We start from the raw sequence: 18,734 nt of genomic DNA on the forward strand, positions 1-18,734 counted from the left end.
TGGTGATGTGGAGAGGAGGAGTGGAGCAGGGAAGAGGATTGAGACGTATATGTCCATATCAATTAACTGAGTTTTTAATGCAGGATATAGTGCTATGAATTGTATTTCCAACAATAAATGATAATCAACAATATAGATATTTAACAACAATAGACTCAGCATCGGCTGAAAACAGGCAGTGCAATAAATTCACACTTTTGTAAACTGCCTAGAAGTTATACACCTGTCAAAGCTATGAAGATTTGAAATCACTTAACTTTCCCTTACTGCTTTCTTTTGATTATAACAGGGTTTTAAACAAAATGTGTTAACTTTTAAGGGCAACAGAGAGAACTGACCTTTTCATTAGAACAGATCCTAATTTCATCCCTTATAGTATTAAAAAGTTTGGCCTTTACAAGCTTCTTAATTACATCCCCTGATAGCACAGCTATCAAGCATGGACATCACTATGACTATCCAAGTCAGTTCACTTTAGAAATTTCAGTGTGGCTAGACTATGGGTACAAGGCTAGTTAACTGCAGGCTGTGTAAAAATCTCTGACATTTTTCTATTACTTATTTAATCTTTCAAGACAGCCTCCCACATTTACTGTCTTATTTCCTTACAGATAAAGATCTTCAAGCATCAGTCTACATCTTTTGATATGTCTCACTTTCTATCAGCCCATAAAAAAATACATCCTCTCTCTCCTCAGTCAAACACTGCTGTCACCCCATAGCAACCAATTTAATTTTCTGGCCACTTGTATTGAAACAGCACCCCTACTCACTCTTTCCCCCCCACAAACAGGAGATTTGCTAATCCTATGAAAGCAACTATCCAAATCCTATCAGTCTCCAAGCATAACATTCCTTCCACATGCCAGTCACAGTCTTCAGTCTGAAGGTAGCCTGGAAAGCTGCATGCATATTCTTGACTCACATTTCAAGAATCACTTACTGTCTCATTTAAATGCCATGGGACCTCGAAACCCTGCATCCAGGAGTTCCTGCTGGTGAGGGAATGATGCTCCTTACTCAGGATTATGTTTTACCATAATGTACTTTTGCTTTCCAGCTGCTGTGCTTCCTCAAATACATACACAAGGAGGGAAAGCGCACTTGCCTTTCTTCCTCCTCTGTTCTCACACTCCTGCATGCTTCTAACAAAATTTTTTTTTTCTTCTTTGTTTGTTGGTTTGATTTTTTTGGGGTTTTTTTTTTTGCAAGTTTCAGAGAATCACAGGATCACAGAAAACTGCAGCCATTCATTAGATGCTGGTTAAAACTGGAATCCCTCCCGAGGTGTTGCGGGCTGGGGCGCTGGGTCCTGCCCCCAGCCCGCTCCCGCCGCGGCGGGGGCTCCCTTGCTGCAGTGCAGGCTGGCACTTCACTCAGTCCCAACTTTCCATGCAGAAATTCGGCACCACGCAGGCAGCCAGATAAAGCAGCACTTACCTTTAATTGAAATCTTTTCTCTGGTAATGCTGGAGCACCAGTCCAATCAGCAGCGATCGGGGAGAATCTAAGTTTCAATCAACACCCTCCGGGTAGCCGCATGCTGCTGTGCCTTTTTTTCAGTGAACTCCTCACTGTCTAGAGGAGAGAGGGAGAGATCAGCTGAAATCCTCAGAGGCTCGTAGGGAGTGAGAGAAGAGGCACCAAAGCAATGTTTCTTAAGCGGAGATTCTCAGCAAGCGTGCTCAGGTCTGGAAGATCCTGTAAGTGCTGTGATAGGCTCCTGTCACGTCCCCTGAGCCGTGAGATGATCATTGACCTGATTAGCTCCGAACACTCCCCACACGCAGAGAAAGCGTTGAGAGGATTGGTGGGTCGCAAGGGAATTGGGAAAGGCACCAGGGCCGCTTGGGAATCTTCATTCTTCCAGACTAATGGATGTGCTGCAGCTGAGGCTGTAATTTGTGAGGAGGTTATGCACAATGTTAACCATCTGAGGACTTAAACAATTGTGCTTTTGCGTGCTCTTTCTCAAGGTACACCAGCATTCAACGCAGGGTAGAGCTGAGTAATTAGAGGCTGATGTAGCCATTTCGTAATACAAGGCTCACTCTATGAGATGTTCTGTAAGCTGAGAGATAAAGTGGATCCATACATTTGTCTCTGACCCCGGAGACAATAACACTTAATGGGCAGAATAAGTGAAATTAGTATAGTGGGCTCATGTTAGCCCCCAGATGGCAATCAGTCACCATGGAAAGAAAAAGAACAACAAAACCCAAAAGGACTAGAATTATTTAACAAGCGTATATGGCAATTTAAATAAAATGTGGAGAAAGAATTTCAAATTAGTACAGAAAGGACTTCTCAACATGGAGATAAATCAGTGGAAAACCACAACAATACACCAATGGAAGTTCTTCCCTCTCTTACAGCAGAGGGGAAAAACCAAAAAGGAATGCATTTAAAGGATCTAATTTGCCTTTCACTTGCACTGATACAAATAAATCTATTATAGATGACAGTTTAAACTTAGATCAGGATAAAAAAAAGCAGAGTGAAAGAAGAATGACGTGTATTCATTACTTGTTTTTAGTTCAAGAGTATTATGGAAACTAGACTTCAGTGTACCAAGTATTCAGGCTTGCATGGTCAAATGAGTTAAGTCAAAGTGTGGCAACTTTTATGACTGCTCTCATTTGCTAATTTCCTGTTCTTGGATGATAATTACGGCACTAGGCAGTTGATTCCATTTTCCATTCAAATTTATCTATGAAAATACCAGCTTGTGACTAAGAATAACTTTGTTCACAAAATAATATATTTAGTGTTGGTGATCTGAATCACCAATATAAAATGGAAAATTGATATTTTTATAGTAATAATTATGAAGATTTGGAACCTATAATAGCAATACTAGTTCATACGTAGTTACCATAAGTTACTCTATGAATGCTGAAACAAAGTTAATCATAAACATATACTGAAATTCTTAATCAAATTTATTTACTTTGGGTCTACTCATGCATTTTTCAAGTAAATTTGTGTAATTGTGTTTGAGTAGGAAAAGCAGTAAGGAAAGCAATTTAAAAGTTGTTAAGTGGCAGAGAAAATGGATTATATGTTTACTTTATGAAGGCATTCATATCAGAAAGCTCATTATTACAGAGAAAAGAGTGTCATGTGATTTAGATCACTAAGAAGTAACCATGGAAGTCTGAATCTCCAATTTACTTAGCTGGACAGAAAAAAAAAGATTTTTCACCCTAGCTTTAATGCCCGAGAACCAGGAAATAAGTGTAAGTGACCCATATTTCCACTAGACGATCAGTAGGAACATATCAACTTTTCTACCCTAGCAGTGTTAGCAATATAATTTTCAGGATCCTCTTCTGGAAGTGTCACTCTCTTTCCTTTGAAAAGTGCCTCAATGCGCAAAATCTGGATTATAAAATTGGCAATATTTTATATTAAAACAGCAAACTTTTTAGAATGTAGGTTACTTTTTTTTTGCAATTTATTGAATGTCTATAATCCAGGGATTCATGCTTGGCCTGGGACTAATGGTAACAAAGTAAAAATTAATCTACTAATTAATCAAATAAGAAGGCTTTTACACACGTTAATATGAAACATAAACACATACTTGAGTAAAGGGCTATATGTGTCAGGACTAAAGTGATTTCCTGTTACAACCCCCACTGAAAAAGAGACTGTTCTCCTTAACTGTATATTTGCACCAGTGAAAAGGTGGAAGTCATCCCAATGCTTACATTCTTATCTGTTCTGACATGGCAGCCCTCATGAAACATGTAATCCACAGACACATGTTATATTATTAATGATTTCAAATATAATTAAATAAATTAAATATGAAAAAGACCTTATTAAGAGAATTTACTTGCTACTCCTGTAAGCTTCCAATTTCAGGTTTCATACTGCTTTGTTTAACTGAATCTTAGCTCTCACCAGCCCTAGAATTTAAACACTTCCCTTAAACTACTGCTCCAACCTATGAGATCTCCATAATAGGAATTCTTTTCCATTTATTATTTTTCAAATATGTTTCAATAGTTTTATACAAAAAAAAAAAAAGCTCTAATAATTTAAATGGTAATCACTTATATTCAATGTTCTGATTGCCTTTTTAAGGTTTAAAGGTCAACATTCATCAGAAGTTCATCATACAAAACTGAATTAATTTAATTGTTTCAGACCACAAGTAAAGGTCTGGGGAAAAAAAAGAAAAACAAAAAACCTAGTAGATCCAGAAAAGGGACTGAAGAATGAAGGAAAAAAACCTGAAGTGACAACATGATTTCAGTTTGTGCAGAAACAACTGGGACTTACTGTAGTCTTCAACTATTAGGTAAGACACTGGAATTTTAAATTTGGTGTTAACAAAGGAAAACAATAATTTGACTCATTCATTAATCTTGCTACAGTCTAAGTGTCAGAAGCAAAGTCTGGTGCCTTGGGTCCTATTCTCAATCCTAAATACAACTTAAAATTTTGAATTCAGTTCCTATGAGTCATCTCAATAAAAGGACAGAGGTTTTTCTGAACAAGGAGATCAGAAAAGTAATACGTTTTCAATAGGAAATTATACAGTTACTTATAGAGATAAAAAAATTAGGCACCCTTCTCAGTACATCATTCTTACAGAAAGGGGGCAGTATATTAAAGCCGTAAAAAAATAAAATAAAATTCTATGTGATCTCTAATTAATCTTTTGAATTCACTGCCCCAAGCCATGATTATAGGAGAGAATTAATATGTACACGTGAGAGTATTTTGAAATCATAACAGAATCTAAAATGGTTACACAATAATAATTTCTTTGTTCAGTATTGTTCCTCTATGTAAAGCAAAAACATTTTCTCATGGGAAGACAGGATACTAGTCATGGGGAAAAGAATCCCTGTCCAGCTAATGATTTAGCATCAAAATTAGAAGACCCTTACAGTATCATTGAATAAACCATGGCATTTTTACTGTCAAAGGCCATCAGATATTTGTGCTTCACTAAAAGATTTTTTTAAAGATGAGTAGCATATTTAAAAAAGCTGTATTTCCAGACTTGGTCATTTGAATAGACTGAATGCCAAAAAAATACAGAAAGCTGTACTGGTGTAAGAGTCTTAATATTCTTGTAAAGACCTTTGTTTTACAGACACAAGATACTTCAGCTCAATACCTTATCATTCATCAATGTAAATTCAATACAGAATAAAAGGCCATAGAGGAACAGTAAGAAAAGTGCTAATACAGTCACAGCTTTCCTGCCGGCCCAAATCCCACAGAGAGTCAGTCTTGTCAGCACTATTGGTTCTCAGGAACAGAAAGGAGTAGAAGCAAATTGTGTCTATGTCCATAGCTTCAACACACAGAATTATTCTTTTCCTACATTTAAAAAGATCCTTTGGTATGAAAAAAGAAAAATGCTATACAGGATGCACTAAGAGTGTCAATTTTCTGAGCAATTTCTTCTTTTCTAATAAGCAAATAATAAAAAAGAAATATTGTCTGCTTCATTTTGGCTGGAAACAGAAAACTGGAAATACGGTGTGCAAGTACTCTAGGATAGCAGCAAACTCAGCAGAATACATAGAAAAGATGAAGTAAAACTATATTTATCCTCCATCTCTTCAGAGAAAAACAAAAATAATAAACCACTTTAAGACATTAAAAATGCTCTACAGAAAAGCATTTGAGTCAAACTTTTAAAACTATATTTTCCATATTTTGGGAACCAATTTTCCCCATGGCCTCCATCGATAATAAGACTAGTTAACTCTTAGTAACACTTAACTTGTGCACTGTAGCTGTGAAATTTTACTCTCATCCTCATAAATTTCAAAAGTACCAGCTGAGCAAAGGCAGCTCCAAACTCTTATCTGGCCTATATCAGCATAGCTACTTTGATTTAGGGGGAATTGTACAGCAGATTTATAAATTAGTGAGATCTCATGTAAAAGCAATACAATTGGTCATCAATGAATGCTACAGCAGGTTCAAAGATCAGCCTTCCTGTAGCATCATCTAATATTTTACTTTTTGATATGGATCATTTATTTCCAAACAGTTTGGCCACAATGAGTATGGACAACACAGGAAATTTCTTTGCAACAAAGAGTTTAATCTTGAGCATTCGGTGCTTTGATTCAGCATCTTAGCCAACAGGTTCTTAATGTTAAGGTAAAGATGTGATCTGGATGGAAGGAGACAGCTGAATCCTTGCCATACTCTGGAAAACTGCTGACTTCATCAGGCTTCCCCTTGTGGTACCTCAAAGGGCTCAGAAAAATCCAAACTGCTTTATGTCATCTGATCACTGTTCTCACTCCCAGTTTAGCAATACAAAAGCACTCTTTTTACTTAGGCTGGACTTCAAAATATAAGGAAAGTAGCACAAATATTGCTTTAAGACACTTCTGATAACGTTATGTAAAGTTAAGTTTGAATTTCATTGATTGCTTTTATTAGGCCAGCCTTGTAGGCTGTGACAATTTAATGTTGGTGATCTCTTTTTCCTTGGAGACATTCTCACAATGTTTGAGACATTTAGGAGGCATGGGTAACCCCAGATTTAAATAAAGGTCCACAAAATGCATAAACAAATGAAAGTTTTGGAGCATCCTAATACCACAGTGGAATTGTCCCAGAATCATAATGATGCGGAAAAAGTAGGTGGTGGTTAAATACTCTGCAATTCAGTTCTGGGAAGAATTTATGAACATTATGCTTTGTAATAGTAGGGAACTTATGGGTAAAGAGAGTACATAGTCCTGTGAGTGAAAGGAAATATAGAGGGATAATATTTTTAAGGATATATTCAGGCCTAGTAAAGAGAAAATGAAGGTAGAAAGAAAATATAAAGTGGAAACAGGCCACCACTCTTTTGGAGTTTAACTACCATCTGAGAGAAATAAACTTTGTATCAGAGAGGAACACCATTCATGTTCAAGCACCAAGTAAATTATTGTTGCCTATAATTACAAAGAAGGAAACAGAATGAATAGTCATTCAAAAGTGATATGTGCTTGCAATACTATTTCATTTACAGATGCATACTATATAGGCACTTTTGTGAAATAATGGAATCTAAATTCTGTTCAGTCTGTTTGGTGTGTCTTTCTGTATGAACTGAGAACATTGGGACTACTAGAATCTACCCAACAGCACCAAGGAAACTTTATATTTAAAGTTAGTTAACTTTTGCTGAAAATCTCTGTCAGCAATACACCTATACAGCTCAGCTGGAAAAGAAATTAAAGAGCTGTAACCAAGAGCATAGTTTTGCAGCAAAGTTTGCAGTTTCTGGTCTGGGTCTTCTTTTTGCTGGAGACTATAAAGCTACTTTAGACATAACATCAAAAATAGGAACACCCTGCAATTTGCGTCACAGGAGCAGTGTGCAAAACAGAATGACTCAGGGACATCCTTTCTAAAGTACAATTCCCCCCTCACATCCTTCTTGTTCAGGTGAAGGGAACAGTGTGATTTGTGGTATGATCTGTCTCAGCAGCAATTTACAACTTCCCAGTAAAATCTCTCTGCTCACTCCCTTCTGCCATCAACTTGCTTTAGCATGCAGGGACAGGGGGGAGAGGATGGTGCAGAAAGTCATGTGCAGGGATGCAATGTACTGCTTGTAACCACATAAATATCTTGCACTCATCCATTAGCCTCCCTGTTCCTGTCTCTCTGAATAAGGAGGGGTTGCTTGTCCCCTTGAAGGGGACAAAACTGAACAGCAATTTAGTCTTGGGATTCTCCCTGGCATTTTTATAGCTGAAGCCTGTCTGCTACTTACTCAGACTAATACTATAAATCTAGCACACTTTAAGGGCCACATTTTCTGTGTCATAAAGCATCATATCTGTCCATTTTTCAGGGTAACCACAGGGCTTTTTGTAATAATAGAAAAAATCAGATCTTAGGATATGACAATATCTCTGTCTGAGATTTTTCAGATGCTACCGGTTTCTGGAAAAGCTCAGAAAAATATAGTAGCAAGTTTATACTATGTTAACACTAATTAACTTTAAAGCAATCCTCACTTGCATCTGTCTGACTAGATTTTAGTGTTCCAGCTACTTGGAACTTGAATTTGTTTCTTTTTTTGATTGCTCTGGTTTGTTTTTATTTTTATTTCACCCTTGACTGCTTTCTTATATGATTTTCTCATCTCTTTTGCAGTTTTTCCATTCTAGAATCATCTTTAAACTGTTTTTTTTCTATTTTTAAATTTCCAATCTTTTAAAGTATTCCTCCTTCCTTGTTTTCTTGCTGTTTATTTTGCCAGTCTTATAAGGAGAAGTGCACTGCCTTTTCTTGGCAGTGTTAGAATGGATAGGTATAAAGGGAAATAACAGGGAGAATAATAGCTGCATTTTTCCATATACACATAAAAGATATCTTATGTAGGAAAAGGAATCAAATGCTACCAGAATTGCTTTTATTTTTCAGTCCTTCAACTACTATTCAGGATGAGCTGGAAATTCTGTAAAGGAGCATGACTGGAAACATTTTAATTCTTCATACATTCTCATTCTTCATAGTCTGAAACAAGTTTTCCCTCAAATAACAAACAACAGCCCATTGACTGTGAAGGACAACTTCCTTGTAACAGAGAAGAAGGCTGGACTATAAAATAAAGAGTATCTGCAGCATTATCATGTCAAGGCCTGAAAGAGAAGGCTATTGGGAATAGCAGCCAGTAAAGCAAGTCCTTATTTGGGGTCAGCACTCTCCCTTCATGTGGGACCGTGCTGGTTAGATTTGCTGTGGAAATACTCAAGCTACACCACATCAAGGTGACAGTGAACAGGAGGGTAAGGCAGTCCCTCATACCAGCTTCTTCAGAGGTTATCAGGAATATAAGTTATTTAGTGCCTTCCATGTGCCTAATGGCAAGATTATTACTTCCATAAGCATTGCACTGCATCCAATGGTGTATATAAGTTAAGTGCCTTCCATGACATAAAGAAGCTAAAGCATTTACTGCATATAAATGTTATTTTTAGATACCAAGGAACATGAAGATTTCAATCTAGAACAAAGACACTGACACTGATTAGCAGGGCCTAACCCTGTTGAGTTTCCTTCTTGTTTTTACCACTCACATCATTACTCCCTCTAACACCTCCTATTACAGGCATATGATACATATCACGTTATACATATTACTCTGCCATGAGTTTGCTTACCTATAGTAAAAATTCAGAAAAATATTGCTTCCTTTTTCAGATCTGCATGTTATTTCCCATTTGCCTGTTTTTGTCTATATCCCGCACTTCAAAAGTCTCACAAGCCTTTGTGATTATCAGGTTTCCAAAGGTTTACCTTGAATGATCAGCTGAAAACAGAATGAAAAGGCAATATATACAAAGATGTGTTCTTATTTTTCCATCCTGTAGTCATAATTTCCAGTTGGATCCATTAATACCTTCATTTTAAAAGCTCGGAAGGCAGAGAATCAGATCACAATATGAAATGTGACACTCAGTTCTAGCCAGCAGGAAACTGAAGGTGGCAGAAGCAGATTGGAGCTAAAATTCCAGACTCCTTAGCTCAGGCAGCCAAAGTAAAAGCCATGTCTCAGCTGCTGCCTCTTCACTCAGGGAAGCAGAAGCCATGGTCTTTCATAAACTTGGGCATTGTATCCTGCAGAGGGAATTCAGCAGTGGCATCTTAAACTCTACATCACTGAAGTTTGCTGCCAAAAACCAGTACAGATCATGCTGGAATGGTTTCTTTAACAAAATCTTACTCTGGAAACCTTTTGGAAGAGAACACACTTCCACAAAGCACAGACACCTGTCACCTCTTTTGAAGATGGCAAGGTTTGAGACAGTGGCTAAGCAATAAAATTTGGGCTCCACTGATTACACAGAATAGAATTCTCTAGCCACATATGACAGATTAATCATATGATACATTTGAAAAAAATTGTTCCGTTTAATAACTATATTTTCTGGACAGGAAGTATTATGTGATCATACTCATTTTGAGTCATTAGCCTCTCTTTTCCCTTTTTATGAATATGGAGGAATGAAAGATGACTTAATTATTGCACTAGGAAATTACTTGCCTTTTGGTGGGGGGGGGGTAGAGAAGATGGTCTCATAATCACAATACAAAGTTGAGACTGGACCATATTACCTTAAAATATTTATTCTCAGTTACTCTCTCAGTTCCATTTGCATTTCTAATAAGTAGCATGTTTAAAAGACACTAGCATCTATGGAATGAGAATAGAAGAATCTGGAAGCTGAAAGATGCAGGGCCTCATTTCATAAATATACAGTCACATTTTCTCTCATGCTTTCAAGCTCTGATTTGTGATTGATGTGAAAATGTGCAATATTAATACTGTCTGTTAAAAACAATGGGTAAAAACCACAGAAACTACATATTCATTCATGTTAATTTGTCTTTTCACTAGCAAAACCAACCAGCTTGTGTTCATCTATCTTCAGAACCACCTATACTGATATTAATCACTTACTGAAACCTTGCACCTTTTTTCCTCCCCTATTCATAAGGGCACTTCTGAGAATAATAATTACACTACTTAGCCTTTATCTAGTGCTTCTAATCTTTCAAGTGCTTTACAAATATTAATTCACTAATTAATCTTTCAAAATACTCACATTACTCCCATTTTACAGATGGGGAAGCATTATCAGAGAGGGTGCGTGACCTGCCTGAGGCCATGGAGAGCAGAAAAAGAGGAGAGGACTAAGAGAAAAGATGCATATCACTAGAATGAAATGGAAGCAGATGGGACAATTATGGTGATTGTTCAGCAAATAATCGTGAGATTCCAGTGAAGAATTCAACATACCACTGGAGAGCAGGCAGTGCTAGTCCTACTGTATATTGTACAGCCACTCAGTTTGCCAAAGAATCCACAAATGAAAATTAAAAAAAAAAAAAAATAAAAAGAACTGAAAATAAAACTTATTGCTCTTTCATAATTTTTTAAAAACAAGAACAGTCTGTTCTTAGATACTGGCAAAAAATCTTAAAAGTAATAATGAGCACAAAACTAGGGTCAAGAGACTAGAAAATTCTAATTAACTTGGGATCTCATTTGATGTGAGGCTATCTGTACTCAAAATTGGATCAACAAAATGCAAGGACTGACCAATGCTAGTGACATTAGGATTTCTGTGCATAGTTCATTTTGCATCTAAGAAGCCTAATAAAAAATATGCTCTCTATAAGACTAGATCTAGCTCATATATTTAATTCTAAGTGTAAGTGAAAAAAGTAAACAAACAAACGTCCCTCTTGAACCTTGGCTTTCTGCTTTCCAAATAACCTCTGTTTAATTACAATTTTCTCCACTTTGTTTTAATTTGGTTTTGCTTTGTTTAAAATCCCAAATGATTCCAGAAAAACAGGAATTTTGACATTAGGACTACAGGAGAACATGGGATAATACTATTGTATGATACTGCTGTAAGGGAGACTGTTTCCTTAAGGTTGTAAGAGATACATCATTGTCTGGAATTTAGAACAGTGACTGATGATGTGAGGTATCCAAGCTAAATCCAGGAGTGAATTATCTAAGAGCAAAAACTATTCTTTGAGTCACAGATGCTACAAACCTGGGGACCTGTTTTGAATTGTGTTAGAATCAAACAAGTACAGTACACATACCTATCCAAATCAAAAGCTCAGCTTCAAACGATTATACAAATCCAATGTACTTTATGCTCCACACAGACTGTGAACAAAGTAAAAAAAAAAAACAAAAAACACACAAAACCAGAAATCTCTGCAAAACCTAGAAGATATACAATCAGGTCAAAATGAGATCACTTTTGCCCATCTCTGAGAAGGTTTGCTTTCTGCTCCATTGATATGCTAAATATTTGTTTCAGTTGCACTTTATGTTGATATTGACATTTTGTATAATACTGGAGCTCATTGCATAGCAGATAAACAGTGCAAGAGTACAGGAACCCCAGTGAGAATGGAGAGGAGTGAGGCGGGATTTAAAAAGGCCCCTGACTGCATATCTGCTGTAATATTCAGCACTAGGAAGTGCTCTTACTCCTGTAACCTGTGCATTTCTCTCAATAGCTATCCCCTTCTCTGGAGATGTCCTTAAAATGAAATTTAATTACCCACAGAATAGCTACACTTTTTCAGGTTCTTAGAGCTTGGGAAGCAAATAATTTCCAAGATACAGAATGGATACACCTATTCGGTATCTTGGAAAATTGTCTGTTTCCCAAACTCTAAGAACTTCAGGCAAAACTTTTATTTCAAAAAATAATAATAAAAAATGTATTTTGCTTCTCTGAGAATTTGAAAGTAAAGTTAATTCTTTTCTCTCTCTCTGAGTTCTATGTCCTCTTAAAATTAATTCTCCCTTTAAACTTTATTTAAGATGAATATTCAGGAAAACTTTTTCTGGAAATGACAAGGTGGAGAAAAGCCTCTATTAGCACTATTTGATATTAATAACACAATTTTATGGTTTCATCATTTGCAAGCTTTGCAGACAATACACATGATTACCAATCCAATCACTGACAACGGCAAGCAACTTGTGACCTCAAAATTCTACAGCAGTAAGAAATAAATTGACTGGGAAGAGCTCCGACAGTACATTGTAATCAGGATGAAACTATAAAATTTGTGATTTCATCCAGTGATTAAATTTGTGGTTAGCTCCTGTGATAGAATGGGGTTTATCTGATTACAAAAAAGTAACAATCACAAAACTTTCATAACAGATCACATACATAGGTACAGGACTCTTGAGAAGGATGCTAAATGATGACATGAGCGTATCATGACAAACAAATGCTGCATTTTGTCTGTGAGGCTTAGTTAGTTTTGCTTTGTTAAGGTCAGCCTGTTGGAGTAAGACCACAGATCACTCTACCAAAATTCTGAGTGCTGTACATAAAGGACTTTTAGCAAATAAGAAAAGTGGCATAAAAAACAAAGTGCATGGGTAAGATGTGATGGCACCCAACGTGGAGAATGTCCTGAGTTTTTTCCCAGATGGTTCTGCATTACACAGAGGCTACTGTAGCTTCATTTTGTGCCCTTTCTTCAGTATATTTCAGCATTAAAAGGTGGTGGAATTTATTTTCATGTCTCCATAATCATATTTGGATGCTGTTGAGCAAAGATGGAGCTCAAAAGTGCTGTTGATAGAAACCTAATTACTGTTTTAGGAACCAAGTTCCTTTAAAAATTATTTTTATTTATTTACTTAGCCTAAATTTTTGTCAGAAACTAGGCAGTGCTGCATAATTCAATGCTGTAAGTTAAATGGGTGGTTATCAAGGTAAGGCAAATACTGGTTCTTAGATGCTGGGAACTACAAGTGGGCTAGCTTTACATATCAGCTCATCTTTAATTAAAAATTTTTAATACATTCTGAATGTTGCTGATTCTAATATTTTAATGTACCTAAGGTTAATCTAGGCTAAGCAGAAAAGTGTCAGTTTTCTTTCTTTAGCAATATTTTTGTTTGCATAGGCTTCAGTTTTCTATTTTTCAAGCAGGAAACTGAATGTAATTATTTCTGATGTCTTCTTTTATTGCTCAATTAAAACTATAGAAAATGGTATAATATAAACTCTCTCTCATTGCAAATGTGCTGCTGTGCAAATGTCAATCAACCAAATGCATATTTGTCCTATGTCATTAATTATAAAAAGGCACAAATTATTTATTTATGATTATATTAAGAATGAAATAATAATTTGTTGAATAAAACACTGTATTAATAATAAACAATCCTGATCTCCATGAACATGATACCAGGATGAAAATTTTTTTTTTAGTTTAGAAAATAATTAAATACAAGCATACACTCATAAAAAAGAACTCTACTGTCTTGTAAACAGTGGTAAAATATATGTCTTGGAACAACCTCTAAGTAAGAACTTGCACAAGAAATGCGTTATGGTGGAGGAATTTACTGTACTGTATTATTGACTATTAATTTAACCATTTCAGTGTTTCTAAAAACACTACTTTTTCAAAAAAGAAAGTTCTGCATAAATAAAATACATGAAAAGTCTAGAATTCACAACCAGCACCTGAAAATAAAATAAAAGAAAGTGTCTGTACTTTGGATCATTTATTTTCTAGTTCAGGAAAATATATATGGGACATTAATGATAAAGCCATTCATAACACTTGTCCAAAGCCCTGAATCATTCTTCCAAAGCATGGAACAAACCAATAATGAAATAATGAGTAAGATGGGCCAGGAAAACGTCCTGTGTATAACTATGGATTTACCACAACAGAAATTCATTGGCAACATTGACTCCAACTGAGAATTTCTAAAAGTAGGCTTACATTGTTATTCCAACTTTTTTTTTCCCCAATATTTTGATCAGTCTTATAATAGTTACAACACTTGTGGAAGTGGCCTATGCAGCTGCCTGATTTTTAAGTGATTGGGGCTTTCCCATTATTTATGTCTACCTTCACCTCAATTCTTCATCCTTTACACTTGCTCACATAGAAAATCATCTTCCTTTCTGCATGCATCTTTTATCGAAACTGGTTTTTGAAGCACACAGGAAAGCTATGGCAACGGTGATGACGTCTGCACCCTTTAATTTGTAGCACAATGCTGTCTCTTTCCATGCCTCATTCTCAGTACTAATGGGCATATTTCCAGCCACTTCACTTCCACTTGGTATTATATACATTAACAATCTTTTCATGCAGGTCCCAAAGCACAAAGCTCAGGAGTACCACATTTTGTAAAACATCAGACACAAATATTCATGTTCCAGAAAATATGAATGATTTTATTCTCAACAGCAAGCAGACTGGGAATGGTTGAAACTCACACAGACATATCAGAGTTAGTCCTAATTAGCTGAAATACCAGAAGAAGCATAGCAGGGCACAGGGAATAACTGCAGGCGAGCTGCCCAAATGCTCTTTACAATATCATGCCAAGCAAACACTAAGTTTGAGAAACCAAAGGAATAACAGAGGACATATCCCTTACATTTCATTAAAGAAATCTATGCCACACCTCAACTTTTTTGCACTGCATTCTCACACAAAGTGGTCCCAGTGAACTGAGACAATTTACATGAACTTTGTGACCCAGTTGATTGTGGGCCAGACCTTGCATACATTTCTGCAAGAGACTGTTCTTAATCTAAAAGGATTTGCTAATATATACACACACACTCACACATTTTCAAGAAATTTCTCAAATGTCTTAATTTGAGAAACATCTTAATAATTGCTAAAATATGTGATATACGCATTGTTCTGGTTTCATCTGTAGTGGAGTTCATTTTCTTCACTGTGCCTGGTATAGGGCTGTGTTTTGGATTCGTGCTGAACACAGGGTTGATAATAGAGAGATGTTTATGTTATTGCTGGGCAGGGCTCACTCAGAGCCAAGGCCTTTTCTGCTTTTCCTACTGCCCTGCTGGTGAGGAATCTGGGGGTGCCTGAGAGGCTGGGAGGAGACAAAGCCAGGACAGGTGACCCAGACGGACTGAAAGGATATTCCAGACCATATGACTACATGCTCAGTGTGTAAAGTGAGGGGAAGAAGGAGGAAGGAGTGGACATTTGGAATGATGGCATTTGCCTTCCTAAGTAACTGTTCTGCTTGATGGGGCCCTGCTCTCCTGGAGATGGCTGAATATCTGCCTGCCCATGGGAAGCAGCTAATTAATTCCTTGTTTTGCTTTGCTTGTGTGCATGACTTTTGCTTTCCCTGTTAAGCTGTTTTTATCTCAACTCATGAGTTCTCTACCTTTTGTCCTTCCAATTTCCTCCCCAGTCCATGTGGTAGGGAAGTGAGGTGGCTGGGGTTAAACTATGACACACATGTGGATGGAAATACTGATAAGAATATTCCATCTAGATGGAATTATTGATAAGAAGAAAGGGTGGCATACAACACCCCACCTAAAAGCAAAGTCTTCAGAATTTCAACATTTTCACAAGTCACATTTTAAAGAATACTGCAACATACCTGTATGCCTTGCAATATCATTACAACTCTAGGCTCTCATGTGTTATTTGAGTTTGCACTCTAATTTAGGTTACTTGATAGTCTATTGTTACAACAGAATGCCAGTAAGTTTTCTTCCATCTGAACACAGACATATTTTTCAAAATAAGATTTATCATTCTTGTTTGGCATCTAAGTCTTACTCTTTCAATTATGAAAACATCATAGACAATTTGTCAAGATCAGATGGCAAAATGTTATCATATTAATATTAGCAGAATAGAATCCCACCATTCCTTGCCACAAGCTTACTTTAGATGACATGGTAAGAGAAAAAAAACTTATTTTTCTGAAAAGACATATTTTGCTGAGTGCTTTGTCTTTCCCTGTCAAGCTTTTACAACTTTTTTTTTGTATTTTCAATGTAGTCTTATCCAGATGTTTATAATTTTGTAAAGATTATGTAAACATTTCTCATCTGTGATTCAGGCTGGGACAAAGAGTAGAAGACATGGAATAAAACTGCATAAATTTCCTCTCAGTGAGGTATGTAAACTTACTGTCATGATTTAGGAATCATACTCCCTGTTTAGTGCTGCCCTTCCCCCAAGACTCCCCACATCCCCCACTTGCTTCCCCTCCTCCCCTCTTCCACCCCTGGGTGGCTGCACAGAAGAAATGCAGACTTAAAAGGGAAACATCACAGGCTGAGGTACGTGAACACTGTAAACACCTTTTTGTCAACTCAGTACATAGTGCAACTTCTATAAATCATCATTTAATACACTTATCCTTTAGGCTGTCAGATAACTACTGAATAGCCACTTAAATGAAAATAATTTTTTACACAGAGTTTATGAGCATCTACAAATTGATTTAAAACCTAGAATGATAATTTGAACTGAAGACACTTCTAGGTATACTATGGACCTTAATTTCATAGAGTTAGAAGAAAGAAATCTGGTGTATAATGTCATTATTTACTGTTGCCAATAGATGATATATAAATGGGGAAAGAAATATCACAATTTTGATAGGTTCTTTGGTTTTTATTTAAAGGCAAGTAACTCCTGCTGAATATTTAAAGAAACACTCAGCAATGAAATAATGCAGAGCCTCTGTATGAAAAATCTGAGGAACATGGCAAATTTCTTCATTACTCAAGAGAGGAGAAAGATGAACAAGGCTAGCTAGCAAAGACAGGGGAAGGGCTGTTTTAAAATTATCTTGTCAATATCTTATTTTCTGAGCAAATTATCCATGCCAGCTATATGAAAAAGAAGTCTCAGAATAAAAATGCCTGGTTTGTCATTATGTCAGCTGTTACCTTTTCTAAAGCCGACTTAATGGGTTTTTTATGTTATTTTATAAAGTAAATGTTGTCACCCTAGAGATTTTTAGTTTACAAATTAAAAGTGTACCTGAATCTTAAACAATCCCAACTTAATAAATAAGTCATTAGTTATAGACATTGATGGTTTGCTCCTTACTTATTTTAATTCCAATTATAAACAATTTAAGAAACTGAAATCAAAATAAACTAAGTTTGGGGGTTTGAGTTTTTAGAGTTTATTTTAAAAATAATTGCAAAGTTTGTCTGATTTATTAATTCCTAAGTAAGGATAATGTAAAATCAAAATGGCTTTCAACTTGATTTCATTTAGGATTCTTCTCTTCATATCAGCACTGCCCTGAAATAACAGAAAAAAAATCAACTACAAAGACAGCCATAGCTAAATTCCCCTTCACGTAAATAAGGTCAGACTTTTACCTCATACCTATGCTATTTTATCCTTCTATGCCCTTTTCTGTAAGCATGAGGCACTGGACAAATGAAGTCAGTGGAATTAAAGAGAGACGGAATTGGCATTAACGCGCTTCATTGTTTACCCCAACAATTCAGTATGGTTATGTGGGAATAAAAAGGTTATAATGAGAGCAGAGTATGGAAGAACATGAATTCATTCTCACAACAGTGACTGTAATGTTAGTGGCACATTGTGCTAACACAACCCACCCCAATTCAATTTTAAGGAATTCAATCACATGTCCATTTCCAGTTGCAATTTACTTTTCTTCTTACTGTAATAAATAAATTAATTCACATACTAGATGTAAATTGAAAATAGAGAAAACACCTCCCACTAAAAACTACCTGTAATCTCCCCATCTGTCACTGTGCAATGTGTGAAGCAACAGATATGTCATATCACCTCTGCATTTAAACCCTTTAATACTGATAACTTGGTTTCCAATTCCTGGTGTTCCATTCCCAAGCACAACGAATGACAAGCAGGTCATCAGGTACAGCCAGCAAGGATTTAAAAAGGGGAAGTCATGACTGATCAACTTGATAGACATCTATGTTGAAACGATTGGCTTGACAGATGGGATGAGAACAGTGGATATCGTCTACCTTGACTTCAGAAAAGACCCCACAAGATCATCATAGAGAAGTTGTTGAACTGAGAGCTGGATGAGCAGATGGCGAGGAGGATCAGAAACCTGACAAATAGCCAGCCCAAAGGGTGATGAACAGTGGCACAAAGCCTAGCTGGAGGCCAGTAACTAGCAGTGTACCCAGGGATCAGTTTGGGCTCCAGTCCCGATCAATGCCATCGTTCATGTTCTGTACTGAACTATTACTGTCAGCAAGTTTGCAGATGACACAAAATTGGAAGGAGGTGTTGATACATCAGAGAGTCAGGCTGCCATCCAGAGGGACCTGGGCCAGCTGGAGAAATGGGCAGACAGGAATGCCGCAAAGTTCAGTCAAGGGAACTGTGGCTGTGCCTGGGGAGGAACAACTCCA

At 36.6% G+C, this 18,734-nt stretch overlaps 1 protein-coding gene across 10 annotated transcripts in view; it reads right to left on the reverse strand.

The window, feature by feature from the left end:
- Nucleotides 1–18,734, reverse strand: part of CDH12 (cadherin 12) — a 638,254-nt gene that overhangs the window by 218,597 nt on the left and 400,923 nt on the right. For 2 of the 10 annotated variants that reach the window (XM_072924056.1, XM_072924055.1), the window contains one exon: nt 1,441–1,574. The exons of 7 other annotated variants lie outside the window; for them this stretch is intronic. The gene's annotated coding sequence lies outside the window, so the exon portion shown is untranslated. Of the gene's footprint in view, nt 1–1,440; nt 1,579–18,734 lie in introns of all 10 variants that reach the window. One more of the 10 variants, XM_002199048.7, reaches the window with a different exon arrangement.

This window comes from Taeniopygia guttata, chromosome 2 (assembly GCF_048771995.1).
Source record: "Taeniopygia guttata chromosome 2, bTaeGut7.mat, whole genome shotgun sequence".
NCBI lineage: Eukaryota > Metazoa > Chordata > Aves > Passeriformes > Estrildidae > Taeniopygia > Taeniopygia guttata.